The sequence below is a fragment of the Piliocolobus tephrosceles genome, chromosome 13, assembly GCF_002776525.5.
Source record: "Piliocolobus tephrosceles isolate RC106 chromosome 13, ASM277652v3, whole genome shotgun sequence".
NCBI classification, from domain to species: Eukaryota; Metazoa; Chordata; class Mammalia; order Primates; family Cercopithecidae; genus Piliocolobus; species Piliocolobus tephrosceles.
Window position 1 is genome coordinate 101,109,252 of NC_045446.1, and position 17,559 is coordinate 101,126,810.

At 41.2% G+C, this 17,559-nt stretch overlaps 1 non-coding gene across 1 annotated transcript; it reads left to right on the forward strand.

Moving 5' to 3' along the window:
- The first annotated feature begins 2,686 nt into the window (after positions 1–2,686).
- LOC111540391 lies at positions 2,687–2,872 on the forward strand. Its single transcript, XR_002730973.1, has one exon. It is a non-coding gene; the product is annotated as a U2 spliceosomal RNA (small nuclear RNA).
- Positions 2,873–17,559: the final 14,687 nt, after the last annotated feature.

Here is a 17,559-nt window from a genome sequence, read left to right on the forward strand (position 1 = left end):
GTCCCAGTGCCCTCTAAGCACCACCAAACACCCATGCAATTCCCTGCCTTTGACCTTGCTGTCCTCTCTTGCCGGAAGGGCAAACCCCCTAGCCCAGAAAATATTTGTCCCTCTTCTCAGATCTTAGAGCACTTAGTTCATTACGTGATGGTGAATTGTCACGTGACTCTGTCAGTTTCTCAAGGAGGTTTCATCTTTGCCTCTCCAGTGCCCCACACAAAAACTGGAGCATACTGACCCCCAGTAAAAATTCATCTGATGAAGTTAGGAATTACTGTCTCTAATAGGTTGTTGATTTGAGGGCAGGTCTTGAGGAGAATTGCTGTCCACATTTCATAAATGACTCACTCAAAAGCCAGGGAAGGCTGTCTCCTGGCTAGCTCTAAGCCCTCCCTGCAAAGCCTCTGAAGTTCAGGATAGCAGAGGCCCCCATGCTGTGGTGGCTGGCAGTCCACACCCTGGCCTGGCAGGAGGCAGCATCACAAGGCTTTAGGCTGCACCGAGGAGTTTCCATGAGAAACAGAGGCACATCCCTCAGGCCTGCCTCAGTCACAGGAGTTGTGGGTTCCCATGAAGGCTCTGACACTCACTCGCTGTGTCCCCTTCCACAAGTCACATAACTCATCTAGCCTCAGTTTCCTCATTTATAAAATGAAGAACCAGTTCTGTGAGTGTCTCACAGGTTCTTAGGAGGATATGTGACCTTGCCGGTCCTCTCTCCCATGGGTCTGTCTTTTGTCTATTTTGGTCATGTCTTATTCTCTCCAAGTCCATGAAATTCAGAACTTTTTCCTGTTCATCTCAGTTTCTCCCCACAGGCCTAGCACAATGATTTCCACAAAGTAATAATAATAACCACTTACTGTGCAGGAGGCTCCATGTTAAGCCTTAGGTACGTTACCTAATCTAGTCACCACCACAACAACGCTGTGAGGAAACTTCTGTCTGTATTGTTCAGAGAAACAAACAAATGCTTAGGGAATTTCATCTGTTTAATGTCACCAAGCAATCAGGTTACAGGTTGATGCCAGACCCAAGTTCATCTGACTAGAGTCAGAGCTCTAAATAATTACACTAAAAGATATTTATTAAGTTGAAAGCAGTAAATGCCAAGTGTCAGCCATATTTGTTAGTAGTAATATAGGATCATTATTATTAAAACCTGAAGCAGATCAATAGAAGCTATATCTCATGAGATAAATTTCTGTCCTTTGGAAAGAGTGAAGGAAAAGGTGAGACCCACAGCTACTCTGACAAATCAGATCTTGTACAGTGGCAGAAAAACAAAATGTCAGTAGGCAAGCCCACCATCATGGCCAGCAATAAACCCATCCACTCTTATGGCCTCAAAGCTCATGAGGCAGATTCCAGCTCATTTCTTCCAGCAAATACCCTGCATATCAGTGACCACATATAGGCAGGTGCTTTGGAATCAAGACTTGATCAAAACAGCAAATATTTTCCAGGAAAACATATTCTGTGACTTAGAATCAAAAGTCAAACTGCGTGGCATAGTTCAAAAGAGGCGACTATGTTTAAACAGTGTCTCAAGAAGTGGAAGAAAAGAAAAAAGATCTGTGAACATGATCCAGATGTCTCCAAATACAGGTGTGCTCACATTTTTAAGGAATTTGATATGCCAAGATCAAAACTTCTAAAATAATTTATTAAAGAGCACTCATTCATATTGCAAAAGAAATTTTAGCTTTGCAAAAAGATTCACCATCGACTTCATTTCTTCCATCATTTAATAAATATTTACAGAGTGCTTATTATATGCCATTACCTCTGCCAAGTCTTAATCTTTTCTTTTCATTTAGCCTTTAATCATCTTCATTCTCATCATTTTTGATTTCTGAAAGCCCCATCTTATTTTGCTCTCTAATTTATGTATTCATTCATCTACTTTCCCCTTTATTTTCCATGTCTATTCTTTTTCCTGTCCCCTCATACCCCCACCACCCACCCACCATTCCAATCAGGGCAACTCTTTTCAGTGGTTGATGTTGAAGCTTTTATTTGTAGACATTTGTGCCTGTTCTTATAAGATATGTATTGTTTGGCATGTCTAGATTTCTAATTCATGTAGATGATGTTATATTATGCATTTCACATCATTTCTTATTTTTTTAATTCAGCACAGTGTTGTAAGATCTATCCACATCGATGTAGACATTCCATGCATCACTTCTAACACCTGCAAAGTATTCTATGGTGTGCGAGCACTGCATTTCACTTAAGCAGATTGTCTCCAGCTTCCTCTTCCACAAACAAAGCATCGATGAACATTCTTATATGCATCTTTTTTCAGAGGCATGTGAAAATTTCCTTGAGGTTATACACCCAGAGGTGGAATTACTGGGCCAAAGAATAGGCATATGTTTAATCTGACTGAATACAAACAAATTGCTGTCCAAGACTTCCACCAGCAGTTCATTCTTCCACCAGCTTCTCATATTTCCACTTTACCACCAAACTTGGCATTATCCAAGGTCTAAATGTTGCCAGTGTGGTAGATGTAGTGACAGCAACAGTGTAGTGTTTTTTTGTTTTTTTTTTTTTTTTAGTGTAATAGTGTAGTGATAGCATAGTGGTTTATTTCACATTACTAATACTAATAAATGTAAGCATGTCTTCCTATGCATGTTAACCCTATGGAGTTTCTCTTCTCCAAAATACCCCTTCAATCACTTCTTGGCCTTTTGGCTAAGATCAAGTGTAGTATCTGTTCTTGCCAGTTTAAAATGTCTGTTCATTCCTTTGCCAATTTCTATACTGGGATTGCCCTTTTTCTTGTTGATCAGCAGAAATTCTTGGCACATCTGTATTCTAGATGTACAATTCTAGATATTTTCAGTTTTACTTAACACAAATTTCTTCACTCTTGTCATCTGCTAACTTTATTCATAGTATGCTTCTTTTTTAATATAAATACATACTTTATGTACATGGACCTATTTTATTTTACTGGTCTCACTGCTCTTCTACCTTATAGTTTTTATTGTTATTTATTATAGTACAGCTTAAATTTTTCAAATAAGTTTATCAAGTTCCTCAAAAAATCCCAGCCAGCACCGTGGCTCATGCCTGTAATCCCAGCACTTTGGGAGGCCGAGGCAGATGGATCACCTGAGGTCAGGAGTTTGAGACCAGCCTGGCCAACATGGCGAAACCCCGTCTCTACTAAAAATACAAAAATCAGCTGGGCATGGTGGTGAGCACCTATAATCCCAGCTACATAGGAGGCTGAGGCAGGAGAATAGCTTGAACCCAGGAGATGGAAGTTGCAGTGAGCCAAGATCGTGCCACTGCACTCCAGCCTGGGCAACAGGGAGAGACTCCCCCTGTACCCAAAACAAACAAACAAACAAACAAAAAACTGAAATTTGTATTGGTTTTCATTGAATTTATAGATTACTTCAAGCAAGAGTGATGTCACTATAAAATTAATTTGGCCCAGCTGAGCATGGAACAGCTCTCCATCTCTTCAGATCATATTCCATGACTTTTATTATTAGAGTTTTAAAATTTTCTCCACAGGAGCATAGTATATTCTTAAATAAACTAGGTCTCAATTATGCTACAGTTTCTGTTGACATTGTGAATGGCATCTTGTTTTTTATATAATTTTCTAGTTGGTTAGTGATGCTATAGAAAAATTCTAATATTTGAGAGTTCATCTTATTTCTAGAAACCTTGCTGAACTATTTTATGTATTCTAATAGTTTGTTGGTTATCATAGTCTTTCTAGGTAGAAGGTGATCTCTTCTGAAACCAATGGCAGTTTTATTTTTTCCCCTCCAATTCTTCCATCTCTTATTTTTTTCCTTTCCTATAGTGTTGGCCAGTACTATGACAAGTAACAATGGAAATAGTGGTTACTCTTGCCTTATCCTTGTCTTACAGAAATGACAAATTCCTAAAATTGAAAAAAAAAAAAAAGATGAAAAATCTTTGATTGAAAGGCCTCATGGACAACAATAGAGGTAAGGTAAAACAAACGCTTGGATACATTATAATGAAACTTTAAAACAACCAGTACAAAGAGGACATTCTAAAAGCTTACTGAGAAAAAGAATATATTTATAGCTAAGGAACAAGAATCAAAATGACAGTATACTTCTCCACAGCAAAACTGGATGCAAGCAGATAATGAAGAAATATTTTTAAAGTATTTAAGAAAATGAACACTGAACCTATAATTTTAAATCTAGCCAAATTTCCATTCAAATATTGTAGCATAATGAAAACATCTTCAACCCTACAAGACTCCCATTAAAACTGCTCTTAGAGAAAGCATTGAAATGAAAAGAGTGACCCAGGAGGATGTTGCAAGAAATATGAGAGCAAAAGGTAATCAAATACTAGACAAAGTATATTATAGGAATTTTCTTAAAGCTGGGAAAAGGAGAAAATTCATCCATAACAACACAAAACAAAATATCTTTAAAATAACATGATTATGTAAGTCCAGAAAATACCATTTGTATTATATTATATTTAATTTTCCAAAATGTGACCCTTGAGGAGATCAAAGAGAAATCAAAATGCACTAGTGCTTTTGTTTTCTAAGGCGAAAATACAGCTATCAATAAATTTAAGAAATCAATAGGGACAAATAAACATAAAAGTGGATCTGAAGGACAAATAAACATAAAAATGGATCTGAAGTAAGAGGCAACCACCACTTTTGTTCTTATCATAAAAACAAAAAAAATTTTATAACAAAAAAATTATAACAGAACAAAACAAAAAAGTTAAACTTTTAAACATTCTAACTTTTTCATAAATGAAATTTTAAACATTCTGTTTAACTTTTAATGTTTAAAAGTTTAGCTTTTAAATTTTAAAACTTTTGAGCATTCTGAGAGAAACTGAATCTTTCTATGAAAAACGGGAAGGATATATTTAAAAATTACAATGAATGGAAAACAGGAATAAGTTGGCAGGATAGGTTCTACTAGCTCAGTAACAATAATGAATTTAAGAAGATTAAACTCACCAATTAAAAGACAGATTTCTGCATTAAATTTAAATTACTTTAAAGATCCAATCATGTAATCTTGATTCTAAAACTAAATAAGGTCAATATAAGAAAAGAAAATTATAGGCCATCTACTTTGTGAACATTGATTCAAAAATCCTGAGCAAAATATTTGCTTGCTGAATTCAATAGTATATTAAGGACTAATACATCATGATATAATAATAATACATTATAATATGTAAGATTTATCCCAGGAATGCAAGGATGGTTTATTCTTAGAAAACCTATCAGTGTAATTCACCACATTGATAAACTTTAGGAGAAAAATTATTAAATTATCTCAATCAAATATCTAAACATTTGATAAAGTCCAACATCTATCTGTAATTTAAGAAAAATAACTCTTAGAAACTTAGGACTAGAAGGAAACTTCCTTAACTTGAGAAAGTTTATATGCCAAAAATCTAGAGTGATGTTATACATAATAGAGAAATTGTAAACAAATTCCCTTTAAGAACAAGTTGCTGGCCTGGTGCATTGGCTCACACCTGCAATCCCAGCACTTTGGGAGGCCAAGGTGGGAGGATTGCTTGAGCCCAAAAGTTCAAGACCAGCCTAGACAACATAGTGAGACCCTATTTCCACAAAAAAAAAATTAAAAATTAGCCAGGCATGGTGTCATGTGCCTATAGCTACTTGAAGGTGGAGGTTGGAGGATTACTAGAGCCAAGTAGGTCAAGGTGAGCTGTGATCATGCCACTGCATTCCAGCCTGAGCAACAAAGAACAAGTTGTCTTATTGCATTTTTGTAATTAATTTCCGAACATTTTTACACACAATTTTACACATAATTTTTTGTATATAGAATACAAAAAATAAAACATATAAATTATACCATGTAATTGTGCCAAGTTCTATTCCAGGCTTTAGGGATATAGCAATGAAAAAACCAGAAATGTTTAGTATCATATAGCTAGATACCCAGTGTTGGATAGAAAGAAAATTCATGTGACCTTTCAGTAAATGATTTGTCATCAACTCAGACATGGACTAGTGCATAGAAAAATTGATGGCCTAGAGGCTCAACAACCTCTGAACTATGAAGATTTTCTATGGCCCAGAAATTCAGGGCAATTTGTAAAGTCAGATCTGTAGAGGATTTCTTGACCTGACAGATGGGAGTAGAGGGGAGGACCAGGGTGATTTTAAAGGGGGGCCATGAATCCTGTGTGTATATACTATTTTCTTTGGAAGATAGTTCATAGCATTCATGAGAGTCTCAAAGTTAAGAACCACTGTTTATTATAGAGAAATACTATGATATCAAATTTTTAAATACATAAAAGATAAGTTGCTTTATGTCCAGTTAGGACAGTAATGGGCTCCAAGGTAAAATGGGTAATCCACAGGTAAAATACCAAAGTCCACTGTTGCCTTCAGGCAATTTCCCACATATTCTTTACATACTGAGTCAGCTAAACAAGCCCATTTCTCATTTCTCTGGCAAATGTATATCATTTCATTCTTATGCACAATTTCCCTCTGGGTTAGGCAGCAGGATATAGGGAAGAGATTATTTAATTTAGAGTCAGAGAGCCTGGTTTGGAATCTGGCTGCAGTGCTAGCAATGTGGCCTTGGTCACATTGTTTAAACTCTCCTAGCTTTAATTTCCTCCTCTTCCAAGTTGAAATAATAATAATAATTGTTGCATTGATAGCCTAGTATAGAGTTTTCTACGTACACTAATTTTATTGTACCATTCAGATCAAGAGAATATATCACTGAATTCCCTTTCAGATCTTTGATCTCAAAATTCATGCACACTAGGGAGCCCTTCAAACTTTGCCAATTGCAAGTTTTCCAAGAAAAGATCAGGCCTGCAAAAGATCAGGCCCATAAAAGATCAGGCCCTGCTACCCATTATTATAAAAACGAAATCTTCTGATTCTGATTCTGAAGAAACAGTAAGATCCAAGCCACCTCTCATCCCAAGTTCTCAGACATCATCTGCAAATATGGCTGACTGCTGGATGGCAGGTTCTTATCTAGGAATAGGCCTAATCATTGGAATTTTAGCTTTATTGTGCCTTCAATAATTAGACATTGTGACTAGGCACAATGAAAAGGAAATCATATTCATCTGATCAAATAGAGATTGCATCAACCCAAGTGGCGCCTGGATAAATGCCAGTGTTCAGAAGCCAGGGCTTTATTGTGTGTGACAGCCTGGCCTCCACGGCAGGCTGGAAGGTGCCCAACTCTCTTTATGACCATTCCTGAACTCCCTCTGGTACTAGACAGATGGCCTCTAGTCACTCTGACAAACTTGCATTAACACAGGGAGCTGGCAAGTGTCCATGCCCTATTTTGCAGATGAGAAAACCAAGGACCAGGTGGCTTTAATTATTATCTATGGCTTGAGACTGCCATAAATGATCTTGGAAGATAATCAAGAAAGCCTGATAGTTATTACTTTTGGTGCTATTATGCCATGGAGTTTGGGGGAAAAATAGTCTTTGCAAAAAGAAAATGTTTCCGGGCTATTCTACTCACCATGTGATTTGTCCAAGGCAGAGGGACCTTTTTTTTTTCTTTACCATTACTTAGCACCACACACTGAACAATGGGCTTTATTTGACAGTTTTGCCTCCATGTTACCAACATTATTTTTCCCCACTTCCTGCACAGTCAGTGGCCACCTTCAAGAAATATTTTCCATGATACTTCTACAAATACTTATTGAGCACAAACTTTGTGCTGGAAATAATGTTAGGGATGATAAGGTAAGAAAGTCCCTATGCTCAAGCAAGTTATTGCTGGTATGAAAAACCTGATATATTTTTCTTATAACTGAAAGTCCCACAAGAATTCCTAGAGAATAGTTTCCATCTAAATTACATGGGACACTTACCATGAAGAGATATTCACTGGGCCCCACCTCTAGAGAACCTGACTCAGTAGATCTGGAGTGGCCATGACTCTGTTGCTTGGTTGCTTGGTTGCTTGGTTGCTTGGTTTGTTGGCTGGTTTGGAGGTGTTTTAAAAAAAAAATTCAGGTGACATTGCTTTGGGATTTTGGAAGCACAACCCTAGACAACCAAACATTAGTCCTTCCTTTCTTCTCAAGATCTCCTTTTCTATCTATCCCCTTTCAAGTATTCTTCATTGGAATGCCCCTAGAACACCCTGATTACCAAGAAAAACAAAAGCCTCCAGCTTAAGAGTAGCACGGAACATCTTTTGTCTAGCTAAACACATAACCATCATTTCCCACACACAACAGGGAGCTTGGCTTCATGAACGCTCCACACCCAGAAACAATTGCATTCCTATGGTTCTCCCAAGGAATAGCGATCCAGTGACCCTATGACCTGGCACACACTCTGCCTGTCCAGGACTCAAAGCTGTCAGCCTCACTTCTTCTCTGTGCGGCATTTAAAAGCCCACAAGGGGCCAGAGCCTCCCAAAAACCATACATTGGGGATGCTGGTAGTTTAATCAATTACTGACCAATGCCCTGTTCCCCTTAAGCTAACGGCTCAAAGGAGTAAAGTGTTATTTTACTTTACTTGCGAGTGATCGAGGTAATACTTGCCAAACATCCTTCTTTCTGAATATGCCACACAGGAACCTCCTCCTCTTCCTCTTCCTGAAACTTCAAGCCCTCCAGTGACTCAGGAGTTTCACCAGGTGTATTTCATGATTTGTGCTGAAACACCATGAAAATAGGAATTACAATAAAGCCAAAGTCCATTTCCTTATGAATCAAAGGTATAGTTTCCTATAAAAAAAAAAAAGGATCCAACATGTGAAGACAAGTCTATTTGCATGCATGCCATGCTCCTGGGCAACTTTCAGTCACGGGTGGAGCTATAGGGCTGGCAGCTGTGCTGCTGTTTTTCAACTACCACTTCTATAATTTGGTGGGAAAGCAACTTGAATAAATGAATGAATGAAGAGACAGAGAAAATGAAAAGGAGATATAAATAGAAATGTCAGTGTAGGAAGAAAAAAGAGGAAACCTTGAGAAAGAGATAATGACAACTCAAAATTTTAGACATTTTGAAGGTCTAAAAGAAAAAAAGAAATCTGCTTCCAAAGATAGAGCAGTCAATTCAATTAAGGATTAACTCTACATGAGGTGTTTTTTTGTCCATAGTAACACTAGAGTGAGACTAAAGAACAATGTAAGCTAAGCCTGGCCTCAGTGAACCCGGAGACAAAGTCTGACATTCGATCAATACCTGGGTATCCATGATCCCTGGTCCACCAAAGTGCACAATGCCCAGAATATAGAAAAGACTCTATAAATGGTAGCTAGTACTGTTATTACTATTTTTTCATTAACAAGGAATGTGAAAGATTTTGACTTGAGCCTAGTGTTGCTACCACTATCAGTGGGAGAAAATACTAATTTTCTTTTAGAGAAAAATAATAAATGTAACAGGCACACAATAAATATAAACTGACTGGCATGAGTACTTTTTTCTTTTAAAAAAGTCTCTCTTAATTAATGTGTCCCATAAATAGACACAATCACACCATAAAAAAACAAAAGTGGAGGGAGGCAGAAGGGAGATAAAACAACTCCAGGAGTTCCATGTGTGTCTTCCAGCTCACAGAGCCAATGATAGCTAAGACTTCTGGAGCATTGACCATAGGCGAGGAATTGTTCTAAATACTTTACACATATTAGTTCATTTAATCCTCATAACAATGCTTTGAAGTATTAGCCTCATTTTACATATGAGGAAACAGAGTGAGGTTAAGAAACTTGACTAAAACACACAGTTTTTAAGGAAAAGAGCCAGGATTATAATCTGGGCAATCTGACTCCGTAACTTATAATCACCACATCACATTATTCCCCATAACACGTAAACACACAAGAAAGTTAAGTCCCAGACAGCTGATCATTCATCCATCCATCCATCCATTCATTCACTCATGCATTCATTCATTCATTCAGCAAATATTTGCTGAATGTCATCCCACTGTCATCCAGTCTGTATTTGGCATTGAGGATGGAGCAGGGAACAAGGAAAGTAAGCCTCCTGACTTCTTAGAGCTTACATTCCAGTGGAAATGGGGAGAGGTAGAGGAGAGGCAGCCAGAACAAATATCTTCCCATCAGAACAAGGAAAGCAGTGGGTCATAAAGTATCTTTCAAAATCAACATCTTGGGCACATTCAGAAAAGCATTTCTAAAAACCCAGCTAAGGGATACAGATAAAAACCACCAATGGCATCCAACCTAGATATTCTACATGCAACAAATTCAAGAAATATCAATTGAGCACCAGCTACTGCCCTCACAATAACGAAGTAGGAACTGAGCTCAGGGAGCTCTAAGCTCAGTCATGCCACAGGAAGTGGGCACTAAGGCTCTGGTGGGCTTTCCACTCTGCGACAGAGACAGAAGGTTTTTTAAGTGTCCAACAGGACTCTGAGCATCTTGGCTCTCCCTCTTTCTTCGAAGCCTTCCAGTCCCACTTGAACATCTCATGATGCAACTCAGACTACTTACCTTCCCAAAACAAGGCAACCATTTTACACCAGTTGAGGCAGACTTCACAGGCAGATGCACAGACTCCAAAGCAAAGTTCCAGGCAGATTGCTAAGCTGACTCAGACCCACCTCAGCTAGAGTTTGGATGGCCCAATTTATAACATGATGTCAAGCCCTGGATTGCAGAAAATGTGGCAGACTTCTGGTGCAAGGAGGCACCTTAGGTTTCTTTTGTAACCAGCAAATTTGGCATAATGTAGTAGAGTACATGCTCAATAAAGTCTCATTGATTAATTGATAACAGCTCCTTTACTCTTTTTCAGGGATAGACAACCATATAGACATCAGATCAGTGGCTGCATCTGAATTTGGAGAGTAAGTTCTCCAGCCCACCTAGGTTAACTACAGTCATCAAGCCCCAGGGATCCTATTCATGCTGATTGTTGAAGACAATGGCCCCAGTTGCTTCAATAGACTCCAAACTCATACTTTTGAGAGTCTTGAGTCTTGAGCCAACACACCCATTTTCTGTTACTCCAAATTTTTTTATAGGTTTTGAAATACAGGCAGGAATTTAGCCAGGTTTATCTAGGAGAAATGTCATGGGAGCCTCAAGGAAGTATAGAGTTTTGCCAAATGTTGTATGAGAATCCTAGTCTTTATTTTCTTTTTTTAGCCACTGGACTCAGGTTCCACAGAACCTAGAACCTCTGCTGGCCAGGACTTCTTTCTCCTCACCATCCTACAGGCCTGGGTGGCACAGGCAGAGTTATGTCTGATGCCTCTCGCCTTTCCAAGGATCACAAGTAGTTTGGAATTGTGTTGCATCTCTCTGGTCCTTGAAATTGTGTTCCAAGCTGCTTGTGATCCTTGGAAATGTCTTTCTAATTGTGTTCCATTTGTGTTCCATTGGGAAAATATGGGCAATAGGCAGCCGTGGAAGGTTTTTCACTGAGGAGTGACAGGGTCAGAGTCACGCTTCTTTTAAAAGTGGCTTTGGCAACAGTGTGAAGATAAATTAGAGTTAGGAGAAAGGATGGGAGGTTAGAGAGAGTCTTTCTAACAATTGTTTCACCAAGAATTAACTAGGGTTGAACCTGGAGTGGTAACCACAGATGATCCCAAGCCACCTGGCTCTCATTCTGTTCCATTCTGAAAGCTTCATGTCTCTGCATTCTCGGAATCACACAGTAAGCACTCAATAAATGTTTGCTGAATTAATGAAAAGTGACTAAATCTAGAGTGAACACTTCATTTTTAAAATGAAGAAATAGGAACAGAGAGATGAAATTACCTGCCTACGGTTACCTAGCTAGGCAAGGGCAGAGATAGACCTAGAACCTAGCCTCCAGCTTCCCTTTTCCAGTGATTTTCTTTTCCTTTTCTTTTTTTTTTCTTTTTTCTTTTTTGAGGTGGAATCTTGCTCTGTCACCCAGGCTAGAGTGCAGTGGCACGATCTCGGCTCACTGCAAGCTCCACCTCCCAAGTTAACGCCATTCTCTTGCCTCAGCCTCCCAAGTAGCTGGGACTACAGGTGCCCGCCACCACGCCCAGCTAATTTTTTGTATTCTTAGTAGAGATGAGGTTTCACCATGTTAGCCAGAATGGTCTTGATCTCCTGACCTTGTGATCCGCCCGCCTCGGCCTCCCAAAGTGCTAGAATTACAGGCGTGAGCCACCTTGCCTGGCCTCTAGTGATTTTCAAACTTTGTCATGCATCCAAATCACCATTCCCAGGGTTTCTGATTTGGTAGGTCCAGGACAGGACCGGAGGACTTGCATTTCTAACAAATTCTGAGGTGATGCTGAGGCTGCCGGTCCAGGGATCACATGTGAGAACCACTGCCTGATCTGGTTCTCTTCTATAACACCTAGCTATCTTGTTCAGAAAGCAGGACCTCGCCTGGCTCCTTCATCCCTCACTGCTTGGCTCTGAGTTTTTGGGAGAATAGACATTCCAGCCAGCACAGTGGTAACATAGTTTGCTAGCTAAGAGCCCAGACCTGCAAGTCAAATGCTTGGGTTTGATCCTGCCTCCACCAACCTTGTCTCCTCTGGGTATGTACGTTATAGAATTCTTGTGAGGGTTAGATTATTGAGTGTGTGTAAAACAGTACAACAGTGCCTGGCAAATAGTAAGCACCCAAAAGGGATAGCCATTCTTGCAATCCCATGGATAGGCTTGAGCCTGGGCCCTGAGGGGAGTCTTACGGTACTGCCTGAACTACAGAGAGGTGTGAGAATACACCACAGAGTAATGACAGATTATACCATATAGTCACCTAGATTCACGAACATACACATCAAAATGAGGGCAAAGATTGCTAGGAGGGATAGCACTGCGGCCTGATGCTGTCTGGATCTCCCCCAAGTTTCCTCCAAATCCACTGTTATCATGGATCTCTTATTACTCTGAGTCGAGGAACCAGATTACTAAATCACAGTTTGTAAATTACAATGAGTCACTTTATCTAATCTAGATGGTCATATTCACTCATCTCTCAGAGGCTGTGATGTCAGCTTGGACTGATTAGAGCAACCAAAGCAAAGGGCAGCATTGAAACACCTGTTCCTTGCAGCCCTCCACACCCTCAAGCAGCAGCAGCAGCGGCTGACTATGGTGCACAGAACCCACGGTTGCCTGCGAAGGACACGCTGAAGCCCGGAGGTAGCTGAGTTCAGGTCTCCAGGATGCTGGTTGCCCAAAGAACTGTACACTTTGATATCTACTACTCTAGACCCAAATACAGGATGCACGATCATGATTTCCTCTTTAGCCACTCTCAGCTTTGGGGACAGACGGGAAGAGGTTGCAGAGAAAAGCCAGGAGGAAAAACTCCCCAGTTACTAAAGCAAAACCAGAGTGTCGAAGGTCTAGCATGAGGAGGAGAGGGAGATGCTCTAGGAGGGAAGGATGACTGACCAAGTGACATGACCTGTCCCCAAGCTCCACTTTATGCTGATTGAACTCTGGGAGCTCCACTACCCTTTGAAAAGCTTCATGCAAATGTGAACTCGAACTCTGCTCTTAGAAATACTCAGCACAGTTAAGACAAACTGGTACTGTCTAAGAAACTCCATAGCAAACAGCAATGAAGAATTTGATCTCTGGAATCAAATAGATCTGGGTTCAAATCTCAGGTCTACCTCTTAAAACTGTTACCTCGAGCAAAAGCACTTAATGCTTTGTGTCTTGATTTCATCACCTGTACAATATAGATACAAGAGTTCCTCACCAGGTTGTCACAAGGATCAACTCAGATACTGCATGAAAAGGCACACCATGAAGCCTCACCAAGAAACGGCCATTGTATTACTAAGCACTGAACAGGAGAGAGCACGCTAGGAATAACCAAGGGAACACTAGGCATGGGGAAGAGGTTAAGTTGATGAGTCCAGCTTTCTGAACTTGCTGTAGCCAGCCCATTCCTGTGGCTCAAAGTTCCTGCCCTTTCCATACTGATATGGTTTGGCTGCGTCCCCACCCAAATCTCATCATGAATTGAAGCTCCTATAATTCCCACATGTTGTGGGAGAGACCCGGTGGGAGATAATTGAATCATGGGGGCAGTTTCCCCCATACTATTCTTGTGGCACTGAATAAGTCTCACAAGATCTGCTGGTTTTATTAGGGGAAATCCCTTTTGCTTGGTTCTCATTCTCTCTTGTCTGCTGCCACGTAAGACACGCCTTTTGCCTTCCACCATGATTGTGAGGCCCCTGCAGTCATACGGAACTGTGAGTCCATTAAACCTCTTTTTCTTTATAAGATACCCAGTCTTGGGTATGGCTCTATCAACAGCATGAAAACAGACTAATACACATACCCAGTGTGAAAATTAATGTCTGGTCCACCTCCACAGCCTCCTCATTTCTACTGTTTATCTCTATATGGGCCCACCTTGGCCTCCTCTTCAGACACTTGTGGCCAGCCCTGTGCCTGGTTTGAGAGGCAGACCTCGTCTTCAAGTAACTGACACAAGAAAGTCATCATCTGGTGATAAAAACGACTGCCACTTACCAAGATATGGTCCTATCTTTGTTGGTCTAATAGTCTTAATAGAGTGGAAAAACCTGAGATGCTCATAAAATCATTCATTCCACATATACAGATGGAGAATCTATGAGGTGTCCTATCCATGAGTCCTCTCTCCCTCAGAAGCCATTTCATTAGAACTTAGTCCTCTCAGCTCAGGGAATCTGGCTCCTGGATAGTGAGTCCATGAGGTGATTAAGGAGGAAGGCCAAATGGCCTGAAGATAGTGGAGAATTTTTCCTGAAGCGGAGAGGGCAGTCCTGGACCACAACCAGGAAGTAAGGAAGAAATTGGCCCAGGCCAGGTGGGTTTGGCTATCCAGCAACAGCTCCTTCATCCTGAAGGCACCCAGGGGCTCTGCTGCAGGTGCGGTCAGGAGCTGTGCCAGGGGAGACCGGCCTGAGGTCCCATGTGGCTTCCTGCCTGGACAAACACGCCTCCACAGCCCCGGTGGACTGTCACCTCCACAGGCCCCCTCAGGCAGCACTCACACTAGCCCATTGTTCTTCCTCCTGCTGGCAGTTCACTGGCTCCTGCTCCCATCCCTGCTCCTGGCAACCCCAGCAGAGCCTCGCATCCCAGCACTCCAGCAGAGTATGTACACACTGAGCAGGTCCTGGGTTCAGTACTGTCACCCCTGTTGGTGTCCGAGAGTCAAGGACCTCCCCTATTTTAGGGACATACCTTCAAGCATGGTAGGCATGGGACCAAAAGAGCATGTTGTGAAAAGGCTGTTCAAATGACAAAGATTTTCAACTGGTTTCTGTCAGCAGCATCCTTTTCTTTTTCAAATAAATTATTAAGCAGTTCTCCAAAATATAAAGCAGATAGAAAAGCCCCAACTTCAGTGAAAAGGGAGCAGGTGGGGCCCATAGGCTGTCTTTGGGGTCTTCCCACTCCTTTCGCTTCCCTAGCCCTCAGTCCAGGCAGCCTCACAAGCATCTCCAGAGAACATACAGAGTTGGAGATACTCTGCCCTAGGCAATGTCCCCTTGAACTCACCCTGCAGACAAATGTCTTCCAAACTTAGAGGCACGCCTCCTACATCACCTTGATCACTTTACACAGTCCCTCAACCTGGTCCACCAGCCGGTACAGGTATCTCGCAGAAGCCACCCTGGAGGCATGCCTGTCTTCTCCCAGCCCAGCCCAGACCTGACGCTGCTGTTGCAGGACAGTTTCAGTCCCTGTGCCCTTCAACCTTCTCCTCAGCCCCTGCCCAGGATGGTGGCAGGTGGCCATCAAGTAGCAAATGATACTTGAGACTTGAGAGCAATTCAGAACCAATGTCCCCTTCAGAGCAGTTGAACTCTTACATAAGAACAGATTGGCTCCATGCTAAGGGGCAAAGAGTTGGGGCTTTGAGGACCGAGTTTTTAGAACGGTCCCTCCTGTTATATGTAACTGGTAAACTGTTGTGGCACTAGGTAACATTCTGAAACCCAGTCACCTTGATTTCCAGGGTGACCAGCCAGGGTTATGGAAGGCCCACAGCACTCCGTGTCCCCTCTGCCCTTTCCAGGCCTCTCCCAAGTCAGCCCCATTTCCCTTCCCAACCAAATCTACCCACATGTCCCCATTCTGCTGCAGTTCCAGCAGGTGTGGCAGAAAAGTGACCACTAATTAAGATGAGAACATTTCACTACCCCCTTGTTTTTTGGCAACAGCTAGTATACTTTTCTATGGTGTCTGAGGGTCAGTCAACCTTCCCTGAAAATCAAGACAAATGTAATCCCAAATGGGGATGCAACCACAAGGCCTAAGCTCACGCTACTCCCGCCCTCAGTGTGTTCTCAATCATATGGGTCCGCCCACCTCCCAGCATCCTTCAAAGGATGATCATTTCTAACCCTCCTTTTACAGTGTTTATGATTCAGTTCCTCACTTTTTGATAATTATTCACATGGTGCTTGAATCTTCAATGAGCAGTTAAGAGTTAAGAGTTTCTGTTTATTTTCATAACTCAATTGTTAGTTTCTCACAGGCAAGGACCGAGCCTTCCTGGAATCCCCCATGGTGCCCAGCAGTGTTTTAAACTGTTTGCCCACAGCTAATTTTCAATTAGTATAGGTTGATTTATTCATGCCACTGGCTAGGAACAGTGTTGAGAACATACGAACTCTGAAGAGAGCTTTCATAGAGCTGTTTCATTCAAAGAAACGAAACTAGGGCTGAAAAAGAGCATAAGATGAAGCACACATTTTAATCTTCTAATTTCTTAGCTCGTTTCATATTTTCCCTAAGCAAACATTTGTAAATTTAATCCGCATGACACCCATCTCCTGACTGTCTCCAAATATCCACAATTTCTCCCCCAATCCACTTTCCAAATGCAGCCAAGAGATTTATATTTTATGCAAATCTCTCATCTTCTTCCATGGCTTTAAATCCTTCAATTACCCTTCCAATTGCCCTTAGGCCCTAATCTAAATCCTTCATCTAACTTCCTAGGCCCTCTGGGAGCTGGGATGGCTGCCTTTCTAACCTCATTTCCTAACATATTCCCCCCATACTTTCTAGGATACAGCATATTCAGCTTGCAGTTCTTAAAATTTCCACACCAGGGTTTCTCTCTACTCCAGACCTTCACACCAGCACTTCTCTCTGTCTAGAATGTTCTCCTCTCCACCTTTTCCTTTACTTTCCTCCATCCCTTTGCCTGACTGATTCCTGTTCAATTTTCAGTTTTCAGAGTAAACATCACTTACCCAGAAAGGACTCATCTAAGCCCCAGATGTCAGATCAAGCCAAGTGGTAGGTGTTCACAGGACATCTGTGTCTCCTCTTTAAGGGCAGGGGGCGGTAAGGGGGGTTATCTTCTCACTGATTTGTTTTCCCTCCTACATCCTGAGGTTATAGACAGTGTCTCTTGTTCACTGATGTATCCCAATACTAAGAATAGTGCTTATTGAATAGAATTGAAATGTCACCACATTTCAGCCGAACGTTCAGGAAATCCTTCTCATTTACGGTGCTTTCAGGCCATAAAGATACTACGCCTCAAGTGATGCTTTGGGATCACTGTTT